Source organism: Herpailurus yagouaroundi, unplaced genomic scaffold, assembly GCF_014898765.1.
Source record: "Herpailurus yagouaroundi ecotype Mexico unplaced genomic scaffold, PumYag 29, whole genome shotgun sequence".
Lineage (NCBI taxonomy): Eukaryota > Metazoa > Chordata > Mammalia > Carnivora > Felidae > Herpailurus > Herpailurus yagouaroundi.
In genome coordinates, this window is record NW_024412377.1 from 107,851,170 (window position 1) to 107,869,630 (window position 18,461).

General features: G+C 41.2%; 1 long non-coding RNA gene across 1 annotated transcript; it reads left to right on the forward strand.

Moving 5' to 3' along the window:
* The first annotated feature begins 3,953 nt into the window (after positions 1-3,953).
* On the forward strand, positions 3,954-13,633 carry LOC121015281 (uncharacterized). Its single transcript, XR_005783735.1, has 3 exons — positions 3,954-5,654; positions 7,343-7,501; positions 12,853-13,633. It is a non-coding gene; the product is annotated as an uncharacterized LOC121015281 (long non-coding RNA).
* Positions 13,634-18,461: the final 4,828 nt, after the last annotated feature.

Here is an 18,461-nt window from a genome sequence, read left to right on the forward strand (position 1 = left end):
TGTGTGTGTGTGTGTGTGTGTGTGTGTGTGTGTGTGTGTGTGTGTGTTTTATGATAAATGAACTTTAAATACTTTTTGGCCAAGATAAAATATGTTTGGCTTCACTATCACGTCAAATAATTTTTTCTTAAGTTTGTAAGACCTTGGTGGATGTCTGCTTCTTGGATTCCATGGTCATGTGTGTGTGTGCGTGTGTTGTTTTTAAGTAAATGCTGAGATATTTAAGTAAATGTTTTTAAATGACTTTGACTCACTTTATTCTACTTTTAAATTGTATGTATTTATTGATTTTAAGTAATCTCTACACCCAACATGGGGCTCGAACTTACAACCCCAGGATCAAGAGTCACATGCTCCTGCAACTGAGCCAGCCAGGCACCCTTGATTATTTTAAACAATCATAACTTTAGTCTCAAAATTGTGTTTATGGGTGAGAAACTGCTGGTCTCAATGTTTCTAATGATCCTACTTTCTAATTACTTGGACTGCACCCCAAGAAAATCCCAAAGTCTTTCCTTAAGTGAGACTGCTCCAGTGAATTCTACTGTCCTTACTGGTCTTCCTTTATCAGTAAGGCAACAAACATTTCATGTGATGCCAAAGGGGGACAGACAGACTCTCACCCACGATCACTGTAGAAATGGATTTTGTCTTTCTGCAAGAATCCTTTTCATTTGAATCGGGTGTTCTTTTAGCTTTTTGTGGTGAGGGAAAAGCATTTCAACAATTCCCTACTCTTCTGCTGGAAAATACGTCTCACCCTGGGCTGTTACCTTCTTTTTGTGTAGAGTGAGGTAAAGAAATGATTTATCCTCTCAACTGCCTGCTCTCAATTGTCTCGCTGACTTCCCTTCCAGGCTCTCCATGGGATTTGAGAATTTATATTTCCTTGCTTTTGTTTGCTGATTGTATAAAGGATTTTTATCTTCTTGTTTCAAGTGAAGTCTCACCAGCTAGGATTTCCTTTCTTTAGGTTACACTTTGTCCCCTAAGCATTTTGTCTAGCTTTTTTCTTGACTTTGTTCACATTCCATTTCACTCATTTTGTTTCTTTTTCGCATGTATACTTTAGGAAGGCATTGCTTTTCAACTCTGTCTATTCTTTCTCCCTCTCTCTCTTTCTTTATTTGTTTGGAATGGCAAACTATGGCATGTCTCTCCCTCTCGCTCTCTTTCACTATTATTTAAAATGACCTAAAAGGTGAAGTGCAATATCGACCCCAAAAAGCTCTTATTTTTGTTGTTGTTGTTGTTTTTAAAAGCACCACCAATCAGAATTTATACTCATTCTGAATAGCTGTTCTCAAATTAGAATCATCTATTGTCATTCACCTGGTGTCATTTGTCCTTGGGGTATAATACAGTTTAGCTCTGTCCAAGTGAAATAGAATATACATGGCAGGAAAAAAAGAACAAAGGCCATCATTCTCTGGGCTCCCACATACCTAATCACTAGCAGACAAGGACTCTGCACAACAAATACTTCAGGCCTAGGACTTAAGTGTTTCACACCAGGGTGTGTGTGAGAAATATATATTAATTTCTGTAAGAACAAAGAAAATTGATGAATTTCATAGAAGACAAAAGAAATAGCACTGCAAATTTAATTCAATTTGAGTAAAATAATTATGGCAGAAGCTGTATTTTATAAAATATTTTCCAAATTGCAGTTCATGGCTGACATTTTTTTAAAAGCAATATTTAATAATAAAATTCCAAGTCAATGAAATAGGAATAGTACCTTAGAAATCGCTGTAAACAAATTTGGTTTGTTTTAGTTAATTCAATTGTTTTAAAGTTTTTCTCCTAAATAATACTATTTTTATATTTAAAAATAATTTTTAATATTTATTTATTTTTGAGGGAGACAGAGCGTGAGCAGGGGAGGGGCAGAGAAAGGGAGACACAGAATCTGAAGCAGGCATCAGGCTCTGAGCTGTCAGCACAGAGCCTGATATGGGGCTCGAATTAACAAACTGTGAGATCGTGACCCAAGCCGAAGTCGGACACTTAACCGACTGAGGCACCCAGGTGACCCAATACTATTTTTAAAATTTAAGTGGTAGCATTAGTTTGACTCAGGTTTATGATAAGGCATGAAGTAAAAGAAGTAATAGATTATAGGGTTTAAGTCGGCACTGAAAAAGTCTGGCTCTAAAAATTTCACATGTTAGCAAAAGCAGCAAAAAGGAATCAAAGTGAATAATCAGCATTTTAAAATATTAACTCTACCTCCTTAGAGAATCAGCAGCAGCAAGAAAAAAATGCATTGCCCCAAGACATGTAAGACATCATTTTATGAAGTGACTCCTGGTGGGCAGTAAGGAGAAAAGGTCAAACAGGGATAACTAAGGAGAATTTAAGCTCAGCAAACGTTTATCTGACTTCCTCTGGCCCCTTGTTGCAGAATTTCTAGCTTTCATGGTTGTAGCAAGGCATTTCCTATATGTATATTGTTGAGGTCTTATATCATTATCAAAATATACCTTTAAAAAATGTGCAAGAGGAGTTTTAGGGTAGTGAAACTATTCTTCATGATACCATAATGGTGGATACATGTCATTATGTATTTGTCCACATGCACAGAATGTACAACACCAAGAGTGAACTGTCATGTTAACTATGGTCTTTGGTGATTAGGATGGGTCAGTGGAGATTCATCAGTTGTAACAATGTGCCACCTTGGAGGGGGATGGTGATAATGGGTGGAGGTGGGTGGGGGACAGGCAGGTTGTATATGAGAAATCTCTGTACCTTATGCTCAATTTTGCTGTGAAGCTAAAACTGATCTAAAAAATAAATCTATTAAAAAAAAAAAAATGAATGTGCACAGCAGAGACCTTCCTGACCTCCACTGCCCTCTCCTTCTAGGCATTTCAGTTCAGCTTTTCGAATTCTTTGGAGTAACAGAGAAAGCACACAAACTGCCTCCAGGTGTGTCCTACATCTAATGTGATCACATCAACTATAGGAGGTACTTCTGAGATTGAACGGACCCCCATTGATAATTCTGTAGGGCTAACACACCTAGGACTGTTCCAGCAAAACACGATGTATGATCACTCTCCTTAATATACCACTCTTTACCAGCATTTTTCGCCTATGAAACTAATGTAGCAACACAACAAAAAGTTTGAAAACCTGGGGGAAAAACATAATTGCACAGTCCTAAAACAACCACTCAGTAAATAATTTTGGATTTCTTCCAGTGTTTCCCATATTTCTTTTTTTACAATTGCAATCCTTATGTGTACATGGTTTTTTATCCTGTGTTTTTCTCTTAATGTTAGGTCGTAAATACTTTTTCACATTGCTAGTTTTGAATATTATTTTAACATTTAGCTTGGTATTCCAAAGAGATGTACTTACCATTTATTTAGTTATGTCTTGCCCTGTAGTTTTTCAGCTGCATATAAAGTAAGCCCTTGCAGGGTGCCTGGGTGGCTCAGTCATTTAAGCGTGGTCATGATCTCACAGTTTGTGGGTTCGAGCCCTGCATCGGGCTCTGTGCTGACAGCTGAGAGCCTGAAGCCTGCTTCAGATTCTGTGTCTCCCTCTCTTTCTATCCTTCTCCCACTCACACTCTATCTCTCTCTCTCTCAAAAATAAATAAACGTTAAAAAATTAAAGTAAGCCCTTGCTATTCAGTAGGGCCTGTGGGCTGATGGCATAGGTATCAACTGAGAGTTGGTTAGAAATGCAGAGTTGCGGGGCGCCTGGGTGGCGCAGTCGGTTAAGTGTCCGACTTCAGCCAGGTCACGATCTCGCAGTCCGTGAGTTCGAGCCCCGCGTCGGGGCCATCAGCCCAGAGCCTGGAGCCTGTTTCCGATTCTGTGTCTCCCTCTCTCTCTGCCTCTCCCCCGTTCATGCTCTGTCTCTCTCTGTCCCAAAAATAAATAAAAACGTTGAAAAAAAAAAAAAAAAAGAAATGCAGAGTTGCAAGTCTCACCCCAGACCTACTGAATCTGCCTTGTCAGAAGGTCTCCAAGTGATGTACATCAGGGTCTGAGAAGCACTGAGTTATTCTACTTATAAACAACGCTGCTGTGAACATCTTCATGCACATATATTTTGCTTGTGGATGGTTTGGTTACATTCAATTCCCAGAAGTGAGATTATGAGTTCAAAAGACGTACAGATTTTTATGCTTGCCAGAACTGCAGGACAGTTCTTTAAAGAACCAGAGGGGTGGGTGTAACTGAGTGCTATAACCTGAAGACTGGTCCAGTTAGTGCCCTCTGTCAGCTGGTAGATTGCAATTGACCTGTTGGAGCCCTCTGCTGTTAAAAGTCCCACTATTTAAAGAACAAGCCCCTGTTGCCCTCTGGAGGCAGAGCCAGAGAGGAAAACAACTTTCTGTTCCATCTCGTTGCCCCTCAGACTCCCAGAGCTTCTTGCAGTGCCCATCAGATTGTAAGGCTGACAACTCCTAAATATTCCAGATACAGGCCAGAAACCTCTTAAATTTCATGTCTAGGGAATTCATTCCTGACTCTCTGTGAGTCATGAAGAAAAAGAAATGCTTCTTTTGGGGGCTTTTAGGTTCACCTTCCAAGCCACAGTAATTCTAGCTTTGTTCTGGCATCCATAACCTAAAGGATCACTGTGCTGCTTCCCTGGTGGCTCCCAAAGTCTCTTTTCTTCCCCAGGAGCTGCAGATATTTTCTTTTACAGATAATATCAGCCCTTTAGGGGGCTGCAGTTCCAGTTCTTATGCCATCCTCTTCGGGTTCCTACATTCTCTCCAGACTTTTCTCTGCTCACCACCGCTGTCATATCTGACCTGCTTGTCTACTCCAGCATCTTCATTTTTTTAGTTGGCCTTTGGGTTGCTGTTTTTCTTGGGACAATGTCACATTCTGGGGCTTATGATATGCTTTCCTGATAGCGATATTGTCCAGATCCTCAGTTTGTTTCTTAGTGTTCTTAAGCCTGCCCGTCAAAACAGCTACACATCAGGCTGCTTATCCGTGTAGATGTCTGGGACTGGGTCTGGCGACTTCATCCCTCTGGTTTCACCTTCACTTAAGGATGATCACAAATGGACATCTGGATTTGTCTTAAGATTACTGGGATATCAATATCCGTCCTGGCAGACTTAACTAGATCACTAACATGCCTTGACTGTTTCTTCTGAAGACATTTCCTCAATTAAATTGCTCTCCCTTTTCCAGAATGACAAAGCTTAATGTTGTCTCACAGAAACGGAAGCGTGCTTTCCACCAATTACTCTTCTTTGTGGTGTTCAACCTGTTTGTGTGTGTGTGAGAGAGAGAGAGTATGAGAGAGAGAGAGGCTGACTTTTACCCATAGTTCATTTTGCTCTGTGATAGGCCAAGTAGAGTAACTTGTCTTTAGGATGGCTGCCATCAATTCCTTCCTGTATGTACAAACCATTCTCCCCATGAGCAGTAGAATCTATGCTTCCATTTCTTTGAATTCAAGCCGATTGGTGAATGCTGTGACGAATAGAATACAGAAGTGAGGCTGAGTCATGAGAAAGCTTATAGCTTCTGCCTAGCTCTCTTGGAATGCTCACTCTGGGGGAATCCAGCCTCAATGATAGAAGAAATCTGACTACCTCAAGACTACCATGCTGTGAAGAAGCCCAAGGAAGCCCAATGTAGCCACATGGAGAAGCCACATGGATAGAGGTATGACCAATAAGCCCACAGCCATCCCAGTCCACATGTCAGATGTATGAGTGAAAAAACCTTTAGAAGACTCCAACCTTTGCCTTGATTCAACGGAATGAATTTGAGGGACTCCAAAAGAGAACCACCCAGCTGAGCCCTAAAACACCCAGAACCGTGAAAGAAAATATGAAATAGTTGTAAATCACTAAGTTTTGGGGGAGGTTTATTATATAGCAGTAGATAATCAGAATACCAAACACCTATTCTTTTGTAAGGAAACTTCTCAGATCCAAGGTAGAAAAACAACTGCTTCTGTGATTATGCCACAGGGCTTTAAGTTCTGCTTCAGTTTGTCTTTAAAATCTATGGCATGCTAGGGGTGTCTGGGTGGCTCACTCAGTTAAGCATATGACTTTGGCTCAGGTCATGATCTCTCACGAGTTCGAGCCCCGAGCCGGGCTTTCTGCTGGCAGAGGAGCCCACTTTGGATCCTCTGTCCCCCACCACCACCCTGCCCCTTACCCACTTGTGCACTCTCTCTTTCAAAAATAAATAAAAACTTTTAAGAAAAAGCATTTAAAAATCTATGGCTTGCTAAATCATAATCTAGATGTGGCTTGGATGGGATGTTTTCCAGAGCTGGATGATGAAAGACATCAGTTCAGTGCTGATGGACTAGTTTTATTCTAGGACTTTATTCATGGAGAGTCTGACATTATTAACATTAACTACAGTATGAAAATAGCTCATAGTCACAGAAAGTTAGAGGAAGAGGATGAAACTAGAGCATATTATGCTAAACAAGTCAGTCAGAGAAAGACAAATAGCATATGATTTCACTCATATGTGGAATTTAAGAAACAAAACAGATGAACATAGGGAAAGGGAAGGAAAAATAAAATAAAATAAAAATAGAGAGGGACGCAAACCATAAGAGACTCTTAAATACACAGAAAAAACTGAGGGTTACTGGAGGGCAGGTAGGTGGGGACATGAGCTAAATGGGTGATGGGCATTAAGGAGGGCACATGCTGGGATGAGTGCCGGGTGTTATATGGAGATGATGAATTGTACTCCCGAAACCAATACTACCCTGTATGTTAACTAACTTGAATTTACTTATTTATTTATTTATTTATTTGGTGTGTTTTTTTTTTAATGTTTATTTTTGAAGGAGAGAGAGGCAGAACGTGAGTGGGGGTGGGGCAGAGACAGCGAGAGGGGGAGACAGAATTCGAAGCAGGCTCCGGGCTCTGAGCTGTCAGCACAGAGCCTGACACGGAGCTCGAAATCATGAGCTGTGAGATCATGACCTGAGCAGAAGTTAGATGCCTAACCGACTGAGCCACCCAGGCGCCCCAAACTAACTTGAATTTAAATAAATAAATTAAAAAAAATTTTTCTTAATGTTTATTTATTATTTGAGAGAGAGAGACAGACCGTGAGCTGGGGAGGGGAGGAGAGAGAGAGAGACACAGAATCTGAAGCAGGCTCCAGGCTCCAAGCTGTCAGTACAGAGACCTATGCGGGGCCCAAAACCACGAACTGCGAGATCATGACCCGAGCCAAAGTAGGACGCTTGAGCCACCCAGGCGCCCCTAAATAAATAAAATTTTAAAAAGGAAAAGAAAGAAAATTAGAGAAAGAGGCCATATATATAGAAATTGCCTAGTCCAACCAACTACTTTTTTTTTTTTTTTTTTTAGATTAGATAAACAGAGGTGCACAGAGCTCCGGTGTCTTGCCCACATCCAGATCTGGCTAGTGTTGATGCCAGGACAAGAATTCAGGTCTCCTGGCCCAGGCGCAGCTCCTTTCACTGTATCACCTACCTCTCCAATACTAAAGAAGCTCTGCGGAAATCGGTACACCATATGGTTTTATCTTCCCTTCCATTTATTGTATGTGTCTTATCTGCTATTGATCTGTACAATGGGGCTAATACCTACCTTATGTGATTTTTATGAGGGTTAAATGTGATAGCTTATGGAAATTACCTGGCACTTACTGTGTACTCAATAAATGGTAAGTATCGTCTTCAAGAGCCTAGTAAAATAAATTCTTTGGATAACCATCTCAAGGGCCTTTAAATTGAAAGAATTTTCCCCACCAACAATACCCTAGGTATGAGAAATTCATCCCTGGGGAGGACTACAGAAGGCAATTCAGCATCCACCCAATTTCTAACCCAGACAAGTAGACATTTCAACGACCTGTGAGAAGAGAGAGAGCGGGCTGTGAAGAATTAGCACGAGTGCATGGAATAACTCACCATGCTGCAAAGGGAAACAGAGAGGCTGAGTCAGCTCTGGACACAAGAATAGGAAGAGAGCAGGCCTGGATGTCTGGAGTTCTTTCTGTCAACTTTTTATAAAAATAAGTACCTCTAGCTGTCTGTCTGCTGAGGAGACGATCCATCACCCAGTCTGTGAAAGTAGCTTTCCTTAGGCCCGTCTCTCCAGACTTGTGTTGTGGTTACTTGTCTCACTGTGGTTATCCCCACGTCTGCTTCTCTGTCTCCCTTGTATCATATGTGCTGTGTGTGTAAAACTCTTTATGTGGAGTCTGGGAATGGTTTTTAATACATTCAGAGCAATAAGCCAGAACCTCCACCTTTAATACCTGCTTCTGCCATTTCTCATCAGCGGGGCCGTGAGCACATGTGGGGAGCAGCCACCAGTGACAGATCGGGGCCTCGCGCACAGAGACGCAGATGGGGAGAAAAGGAGCTATTGTATTGAACACCTGTCCAGCAATCTGGACCCGAAAAATAAAAAAGGTGTTCTAGCAACCATAAGGAACTGTGGACACGGTCCAGGTTGTGGACACGGCAAACCGGGGATGCCACAGGTTAATTGTCATGGTGACTTGAGGCGATGAGCGGAAAAGTCATTTTCACTAGCCCTTTGCTCACTCCATGGTAAGTTGAAGTTGTTGTTTCAAAGCTGTTGGCAGATGCCTTTGGAGTTAGACCGACGGGTTCAAATTCCAGGTCTGCTGCTGGTTGGCTTTATGATTTGTGGTAAACTATTTAAGTTCCTTGAGCTACAATTTCCCCACCTGAAAAATGGGGATGATAACGATGCCTGCTTTACAGGCCGGTTGTAATAAAGATCACATGGAAGTGGTGTAGGAAAGGTGCCTATCACGGCCCTGGTGTATTACAGATGCTCCATAAATTATAGCCATTGATAATGACTTTCAAAGTAAAGGAGGGGGGAAGATTCTATAGAGTGAATAAAATTAGCTTACTCATTTGGAGTAAATCTTCAACCCAACACATATAATGTCACTTAACCTCCCTGCACCTGTTATATGAGGATCATTTGTCCAACCCCTTCACAGATTTGGTGAATCTTAACTCTCGGTGTAGCCGGACTCCCTTTTCTCTGTAACATCCAGATGTCTAACTCCAGAAGACATGAAGGACCCCAAAATTTTAATCTGGGTTCCGGATTGGTCTGAAGTTGCTTTTTGAGACAAATTCAGAGATTTACAAGTTTTGATGTGAAATTGAGCTCCTCCTCAAAAGGGCACATTATAAACATCTGCTGCTATTATTTGTGCTTGAAAAATGTTAATGTTCTGTATAAACAGTGAAAAAGGAACTTCTAATCCTAAGTGTTTTATTCAGTTATGTAATAAGCATAACAGTGAATTGTGTTTATAGACTTAACTAGTAAGAAGGAAAACAGAAACTACCATTTATTGAGTGCCTGCTATGTGCCAGGCATGTCACAATCTTCCCCTGAGGATTGTTGCATTCCCATTTTACAGAGGAGAAATCTGAGGCTCTGAGAGGTTAAAGTCTTTGCTGAAGACCTTGCTCGTGATTGGTGGAGTTGGTGTTTGAATGCGGATCTGTCTGACTCCAAACCCTAGCTCTGCCAGTCCATTTTACTGCCTCCGGACTTGGCTCCATTTGCTTGACTTCAATGAGGACCCAACAGATACACCATCTCACAGTTTTCTTGGGCTTGCTCTGAACATCCTCTCATCTTCTGGAGTGGCCCTACTGCTTTACTCTGGGTGCAGATGATAGGAACTCTCTGTGCATATGTCAGTTATTTCCAGATGCTGAGTGTGAAACTTTTAATCAAGTATTTCAGGGGAAGGCCACATCTGGAAACAGTTATCCAGATGTTATAAACCACTTTGGCCAGTGGTTGCCAGACTGCTGTCCAGGTGATGAGTATAGGACACCCCCCTCCATGTGCGGAGGATGTTCTGGAGGGATGGAGAGCTGGGAAATTTGTAAGTACTGTGCCGCGTTGTTCCCTGGAAGGGACATCAGGGACCTGCAGTCACACACCTCCCTCTCAAAGCAAGTGTTTTCTGATGGTTCAGAAGAATCTCTAAGCTGAAGAATAAGTGGCCCCATTTTCCTCATGCTCCCTAGCTCTGTACCCTGAAAGGGACGCTGAGGGATGGTCTCTGCAGCTGCAACCGTATAGATAGGGAGGCACATGCCCTCCACAGCTCGAATTTAGGACTTCGTTTATAGGTTGCTTTCTTTTCCTCAAGCCTCTATAGAGAAAGTTCTGAATCCCAGAGCTGCCCCAGAGGGAGCAAACAAAACAAAACTGTGGAATCAAGAGAGTTAGTTGCTACTGGGAGATAGAGGAATGGAGCGTATACTGTGCCGTCCTGTCCAGATTAAGAACTAGAATCACCCTCCGCAAGTGGCATGGCTCCCTATGATTCACACAGCTCTGTTTTGAGACAAAAATGACACAAGTACCTGAGTTCTATTCAAACTTGATGATTTGTTCCATATCACACAACCTTTTGGTTTTGATCCCAGCGTTCATTGCTGCTATTCATTGCCAGCTGAAATCAGCCTACTAGAAGGAAGCAACACAGCATCAGGCAAAAGTGGTAAAAGACATAAATGTGGAAGTGAAACTATCTGCCTTCAGATCTACTGCTTTCTACCTGTGTGACCTGGGATGAGTTATCCTTAATCTCTCTGAGCTTCAGTTTTCTCCTCTGAGAAATGGTAATACAATGGTAATACCAAACTTCATAGGGGTGCTGTGAGGATCTGAGTATATGATGCGTGTAAAGCACTTAGGACAATGTAAGTACTCAGTGAACATCATTATTGTGGTGGTGGCTGGTGATGACCATTTTATTTTATTTTATTTTTTTAATTTTTTAAATGTTTTTATTTATTTTTGAGAGAGAGAGAGAGAAACAGAGCACGAGTGGGGGAGGGGCAGAAAGATAGAGGGAGACACGGAATCGGAAGCAGGCTCCAGGGTCTGAGCTGTCAGCACAGAGCCTGACGTGGAGCTCGAACTCACAGACTGTGAGATCATGACCTGAGCTGAAGTCAGACGCTCAACCAACTGAGCCACCTAGGCGCCCAATGGCCATTTTTTTTTTCTAAGAAAATTTGATGTCCTCTGCTAGCTAGGAGGTGAATGGCAGGTGTTGGGGTCACTTGTGTTGAAATTCAAACAACTGGCTAGTGATTTGGTCCCCAGAAGAGAAAGGCTGACTGGAAGGGGCTGAGATCTAGCTGATGCTATTCACATTCACACTAGCGACTCAACTTGTAATCTGGCCCAACCAGCCTGATTCAAAACCAGCCTCTCCACAGGAATTTCACACATGCAAATGAGGATTTTGATGGTCCTTGTAAAATAACCTCTAGTTTAGTCTGCACAGCCCTGCCATTTGAGAGCCAAAGTCTTCAAGATGGGCCAAATTGACTGCACAATTGCTCTAGTCTGATCCCAGCTTCAGGAACCACAGAGGCAACAGTTTTCAACCTTCCAGTCTGGGAGGATGCTCTCAGCATTACTGCTGAGTGAGAGAGCCCTGTGGTTATTTCTGAACAGAGGGAGCCAGACAACACTTAGGTCTAGGAAACAAAAGTGAACCCCCATTAGCTCCTACTGTTTAATAATGCGTTCAAGCAAAAATGTCAATTTAACCTTTATGAATGAGAATCCTGGGCCTATAAAGTCAGTAGGACCTTTTCAAGTTGTACCCATTTACAAATTTTTCTTGATACAGTCAACCTTTTGGATCCCCTTTTATATGCCTGTAATTATTCACTTACCTCTTAAAAAGTTATTTATTTATTTATTTATTTATTTATTTATTTATTTATTTGGCAAGTGAAATAGTTGAACTCTTGGAAGTATTTAAGCACAGTTTTGCTCTATCTGATGCATCTGGATTATTTTAGTTTCGGGCAGAGATCCATTAGCATCAAACAAAATAAAACTATGTTGTCTTCAGACTATATTTTTGACTAAAATTTCCACCTTAAAGCAAATGATGTTTATATACCTTGATACAGAGCAAACTCATTCCTACTCTGACTTCTTGGATGGTCCCTTTGAATTTACTTTTTTCTCCCTCTACCTCAGATGTGGGCCTGTCCCAAAGGTCTATCCTTTGTTCTCTTCCCCAATCTCACTATGCTTCTGACCAGAGTACTCAGTCATCTCTTTTGCTTTGCCTGTCACCTCTATTCTGGTACCATCCAAATAGTGACACTAACAAAAAACAAAAAAAAAAAGAAGAAGAGAGGGGCATCTGGGTGGCTCAGTCAACTAACCATCCAACTCTTGGTTTCAACTCAGGTCATGATCCCATGGTTCATGCTGACAGTGTGGAGCCTGCTTGGATTCTCTCTCTCTCGCTCTCTGCCTCTCCTCCACTCTTTCTCTCTCTCGCTCTCTCCTTCTCTCAAATAAACTTAAAAAAAATTTTTTTTAAAGAAAAGAAAGAAAAAAAAAAAAAGAAGAGAATGATATCTGCTTCCGATGCATTGAACATGGGGAGCCCACAGAACATTCAGATACAAAAGCCCAGCACATACAGGCAGAAGCACTTTAAAGCCAAAGCTTTATTCAACTTTCTCTTGTCTATAATCATGCCTCAAAAAAGCTCCTGTTTTAATAAATCATGGCCCATATCTGTTTGCCAGAGAAGCTGACGAAGCAGGTTTGTTTTCTTAACTTTTTTTTTTTTTTTTTTTTTTTAGCCTGTGGGGTCTCCCATTTCATGCTTCTGTTTATCCAAGTTTTATTTACAATATCCTAATAAATCTCTATGCCGTAGTATCATGTGGACATGAAGATAGTTTCAGGGGTTACCCATGAGTGCTGTAATGTTAGGAACCATATGGCAATGCTTTACTGTTGAGGAGAGAGGGATCTCACTGTGTGAGACTAAGGTTTCTTGCTCTTGACTTAAGGAGAATGCTTCAGACAGAAGGCCAGATGGAGGCTCATGCAGGCCCTGTCCAAACCACCACTGGGCTAGGAACAGTGAAAAATGGCCACGCTATTCCTTCCTCACTTGGATGATGACAGGTGGGATGCGAATTACTTCTATAATAAAAACGTAAGTAAAAACTCTTGTCCAAATGTCCCTAAGTCTTACTGGCTTGCGCATATAAATCAAGTCACATCAGTGTAGTTCCTTAGCCCCCTTCTTAAAGTCTGCCCACACCACTTGGGGGAGCCCTGCATGGGTTAATATTTTGATATCATTCCATCTGAACATATATGTGGTGTATATTGTTTTGTCATCTCTTTTTGCACTTAGTGTACTGTAAACTTTCTCCTATGGGTTAGATATTTTTCTATAACATGATTTTTTCATGGTTATGTAGTATTTCATCATATAGCTAATTTGTTTTAACCAGCTTCTTTATTGTTGTACATTTACTACCAATAATAAGTAATTCTGTGGTCAATATCTTTGCACATATTTCTAATTATGGTCCTGAAATAATTCCTGGCCATGGAATTGTTTGGCCAAGTGCTTATCAAAAAGGGTTAATGCTAGAATTACTAATAAATAATGATATCTCAAGTACTACTAAACATTGGTCCAATGGGAGGTAATTCCTCCGGAGAGAGCTCTTGAAAACAAAAATGCAACACTTACAGCCTTTCAATAATGCATTTTAAGGGTGCCTGGGTGGCTCAGTGGGTTAAGTGACCAATTCTGGATTCCGTCTCAGGTCATGATCCCACGATTCATGAGACTGAGCTCTGCCTTGGGCTCTGCACTGACAGCGCATAGCCTGCTTGGGATACTCTCTCTCTCCCTTTTTTCCTTGCCCCTCCCCTTTTCATGCACGCATGTTCTCTCTCGGTCTCAAAATAAATAAACTTGAAAAAAAATAATGCATTTTAAGCAACAAAAAATATTCCAGATTTATCAGTACAGAGGAACAAGTTTGAATTTTGAAACCCCTTTATAAGCTGACATTTGTTTCCTAAAACTTAGATACAATATTTTTATGTAGGAATGGTAGTATCTATTTAAAAGACAATAATGGGGGTGCCTGGGTGGCTCAGTTGGTGGAGCGTCCGACTTTGGCTCAGGTCGTGACCTCGAGGTTTGTGAGTTCGAGCCCAGCATCGGGCTCTGTGCTGACAGCTCGGAGCCTGGAGCCTGCTTCAGATTCTGTGTGTGTCTCTCTCTGCCTCTCCCATGCTTGTGCTCTGTCTCTCTCACTCTAAAAATAAATAAACATTAAACATTTTTTTAAATAAATAAAAGACAATAATGTATAAGTTGTTTATTAGTGAATGTATCATCACCAAGTCATACAGGGATATTTTTTTATACTGTAGGTGAAAGCTTGGCCTCCCGGAGTTTGTTAATTTTCTACCATGGAGATTTTAAAGGTCCAGTGGTCTGTAAGGGATTAAGTGGGCGGTATGACTTGTATCCTTAACTAGATTTTAAGAGAAAGGAGTTGTCACCAATACATTTTGACCAAATGTCTTATTAAAGGCGCCACCAAGAGCAGAGCTTGGAAGCAAGTGTAGCCCCGACGCCCCTGGCAGCCCGAGCGTTCTGTACTGTAATAACTCATCAGCAACAGGATGAAGTAGTTTATGTTCCAGACTTTGCCTCCTGGTATCTAGATTTTTATAGGTGTTTTGACTGAGGTGTAGAGGAGGCATTTTTTGGCCACTGATTTCTATTCCAGATTGCGGGATGTGAATAATTTGGTAAATTAACATCAATGGGTTAGACTGTTCTTTGTTACTAAAGGCCCCTGGGCTGCCTGTTCCACTGGATGGTCACATTAATTTGTAACCACATGAGGATGGCTGCTGGGCACACACGCCCAAGTTAAATTTCCTTTTGCAGGTTTTCCCCCTATTTTGGATATTCAGGTAGCCACTGAAGTCTGAGGCAGCTCTCTCTTGTGCATTCATAATTCTGACTAAACCTAGGGTTTCCAAAACTAATATCGGAGAGGAAAGATCCAAACCTTAGTGCCTTTGTGGCTTTTTTTTTTCCTGGGGCCAGCTTTCGGCCATGTTTCCAATGATCAATCTGTACCCCTAGTTATACACTAAATGCATAAACTGTGTGTGCTGCAAATGATGTTTTTCTAGCCTGTCCGTATAGCCTATTAAACCAGAGTTGGCAGTTTTCCATCCCTTAGGAGAAGCATTTGGCATAAATAATATTGTCATTTGGGAAGGCTAGACATGGTTTGAAGAAGTGACCTTGTATAAATATTGTCTGAGGTATGACTGAGGCTAAATTATAATACAGGGAGCTAGTATAGTCTGGGCTCTGGGCCCTCCTGGTAATGAAGTTGCTTCTTGTAGCAATGGAACTCTTTGAATTGAAAATGTAATCAAATATATCAGATGCTGTTAAAAACACAGGAACCAGCCTATTTATGAACCCCCAGGGTCCAAAGGATGGCAATATGTTACTGGAATTTCTTTGTCATTCAAATGGATTTGTCTTTTTAAGAGACAAAATGTCCTAGAAAGTGCCTTTTGTCTTCACCGCAGAACTTCCCCCCAGTGTTGAGACTGCTGAACATGCCAGGCCTTTGTTGATCCTCTGCCCACATGTGGGATGAGCAGTGGGCACAGACCACAGTGTCCCTGGCTGTTTGTGGGTGACTTTGTCAGTAGAACAAATACAACCCCTAATAGCCACTTTCCATTCCCTTTCCATTATCCTTGTTTAGAATTTTATTTCCTGGGTGGCTCAGTTGGTTTAGCATCCAATTTCGGCTCAGGTCATGATCTCACTGTTCATGGGATCGAGCCCTGCATTGGACTCTGCATTGACAGCTTAGAGCCTGCTGGAGATTCTCTCTCCCTCTCTCTCTGCCCCTCCCCTGCTCTGTGTCTTTCTTAAAAATAAATAAACATTAAAAAAAAATTTATTTCCCCTTTCCTGGCCTATGTTACTCAAATGGCCTACTAATTATACAGAACTCCTGCCCTTCACTTTCTCCTCCTTTTATCAACTGATTTGTCAGATCTGTCTTTCAAAAGCATGATTTTATTTTTATCAATCCATTGATTTATTCATTTACTCATTCCACAAATATTGATTGAATGTGGACCATTTGTCAACCACTTAGCTCTCTGCTATAAGATTTACAGTCTAATGGGGCAGACAGATATTTGACAAATAATCCCAGTATTGAACAGACAATTATAAGATAATGTGAGCATTCTGCAGAGATGAAGCAAGATTCTTTGGTAGTATAAAACGAAGACACTTTCTCTGGATGGAGGAGCAGGGGAGGCTCCTCTGAGGAAATGATAATTAAATTGCAGTGTGAGCATGTATAGGTATAGATTTTAGTGAGGCAAAAGAGTAAGGTGGAGAGTAGGACAGGAGGGGCTGGGTGGAGTGTTTCCTTAAAAGAGGAGAAGGCCATGGCAAGGGTAAGCATAGTGCCATTTGAGGAATGGAGAGAAGGCGGCTATGGCTGGAATGTGAAGGATGAGGGCCACGCCAGGAGGGCTATGTAAGTCATGTTAAGGATTATGGTCTATGTCTACTAGTTGTGGGAAGTCATTGAAAAGCATGTAAACAGTCTGTGACTGGATCAGATTTGCATTGAGAAAAGGCCAGTTGGGCCGCAGTGGGGGGAATTGATTGGCAGTGGCAAAGAAATGAGGAAGGAGAGATAATAGTGAACCCAGGTATTAGCAGTGGAGATGAGAATTAGACAGGTCTGAATGTTGTTTATGTGGGGGAAAAAAGACACGGCGTTTTATAATAGATTGGACATGAGGGAGAAGACATCATTGAGGATAATTGTGAGGCTCCAGTATGTGCAGCTGGATTGGTTGAGATGCCATCTACTGAGTGGGGGGTTCCTGAAAAAGAGGACTGGAATCATGAGCAAAGACCTGGAATTTATGTAGAGAAATGATACTCAAACTCATGAGAAAGGATGAGTTCACTAGAGGAGAAAGGATAATTAGAGAAGAAATGAAAATGTTTTGAAACTAAGAATAAAGAAGAAAATTCTAGTCAGAATTAGGAGCAAACTTGTTGAGTTTCAAGGAATTGCAAGGAGGAGGGCAGTAGGAAATGAAAACACACAGATGTGATTGGAGAAGTTGGCAGACTGGACCATGTAGAGCCATGTAGTCCACTGGGAAAGGATTTTAGCTTTTAACTGAGTGAGATGGGAAGTTATTGGAGGGTTGCTTTTTGTGTTTTGTTTTGTTTTGCTTTGCTTTGTTTTAGAGAGAATGTGTGCAAGCTGGGGAGGGACAGAGAGAGAGAGAGAGAGAGAGAGAGAGAGAGAGAGAGAGAATCTCAGGCAGGCTCCACACCAAGCACAGAGCCTGACCTGGGGCTCCATCTCATGACCATGAGATCATGACCTGAGCCTAAATCAAGAGTCGGACGCTTAACTGAATGAGCTACCCAGGTGCCCCTATTGGAGGGTTTTCATCAGAGGAATTACATGGTCTGACTTAGACGTTTGAAAGATTACTGTGGCTGCTCTGTGGAGAAAAGACTTTAGGGAAATAAGGCCAACATCAAGGACATCAGTTGGGTAACAATTGCAATAATCCAAGTGGAAGATGGCAGTGGTGGTGACTTACTCACATGAGGGTGGTAGCTGAGAAGGTAGTAAGAAGTGGTTACAGCCTGGATAGATTTTTAATATAGAACCAGCGGCATTTTCTGATGCACTGATGTAGTGAGAAAGAAAGAGAAGAGTGAATGATGACACCAATATTTTTGGCTTGAGCTACTGGAAAGATGGATTGTCTTTCACAAAGATGTAGAAGATGGTTGGAAACTTGGGAGTTTGGCTTTGAATATTATGTTTGAGATCCTTATTAGGTATCCAAGTGGAAAGATTAAGTAGGCTGATGGACATATGGCCTGAAGTTCAAAGGAGAGATACAGCATAAAAATATAAATTTGGTTATATTTGAGGTGTAGATAAATGACACTGAAACTCATGAGAAAGGATGAGTTCACTACAGGAGAAAGGATAGTTAGAGAAGAAATGAAAATGTTTAGAAACAAAGCATAGAGAAGAAAATTCTAGTCAGTGATCAAGGTTTATATCACCAGGAATAAGACATACCAACATCATGTACCCCTTGATATGATGCACTGAGAAGAGTATAACATCACTTTTGTGGTATTTTTGCCCAAAAATGGATAATCTCACTATAACCATGAGAAAATAGCAGATATCCAAACTGAGAGACATTCTACAAAATTAATGACCAGCACTCTTCAAAAGGTCAAGGTCATGAAAGACAATGAATAAGAAATTCACAGATTGAAGAAACTAAAAAGGCATAACAAGTAAATACAGTGTGAGACTCCAGATTGGATCCTGGAACGGGAAAAGTATATTAATGGGAAAACTGTTGAAATTCAAATAAAGACTGTAGTTCAGTTAACAGTATTGTACCAATGGTATTTTCCTGGTTTGGATCATTGCACTATGGTCATATAAAATGTAAATATTAAGGGAACCTCGTTTAGAGAAATGGGTGAACTTCCTGTTTTATTTTTTGCAACTTGTCTATAGTCTAA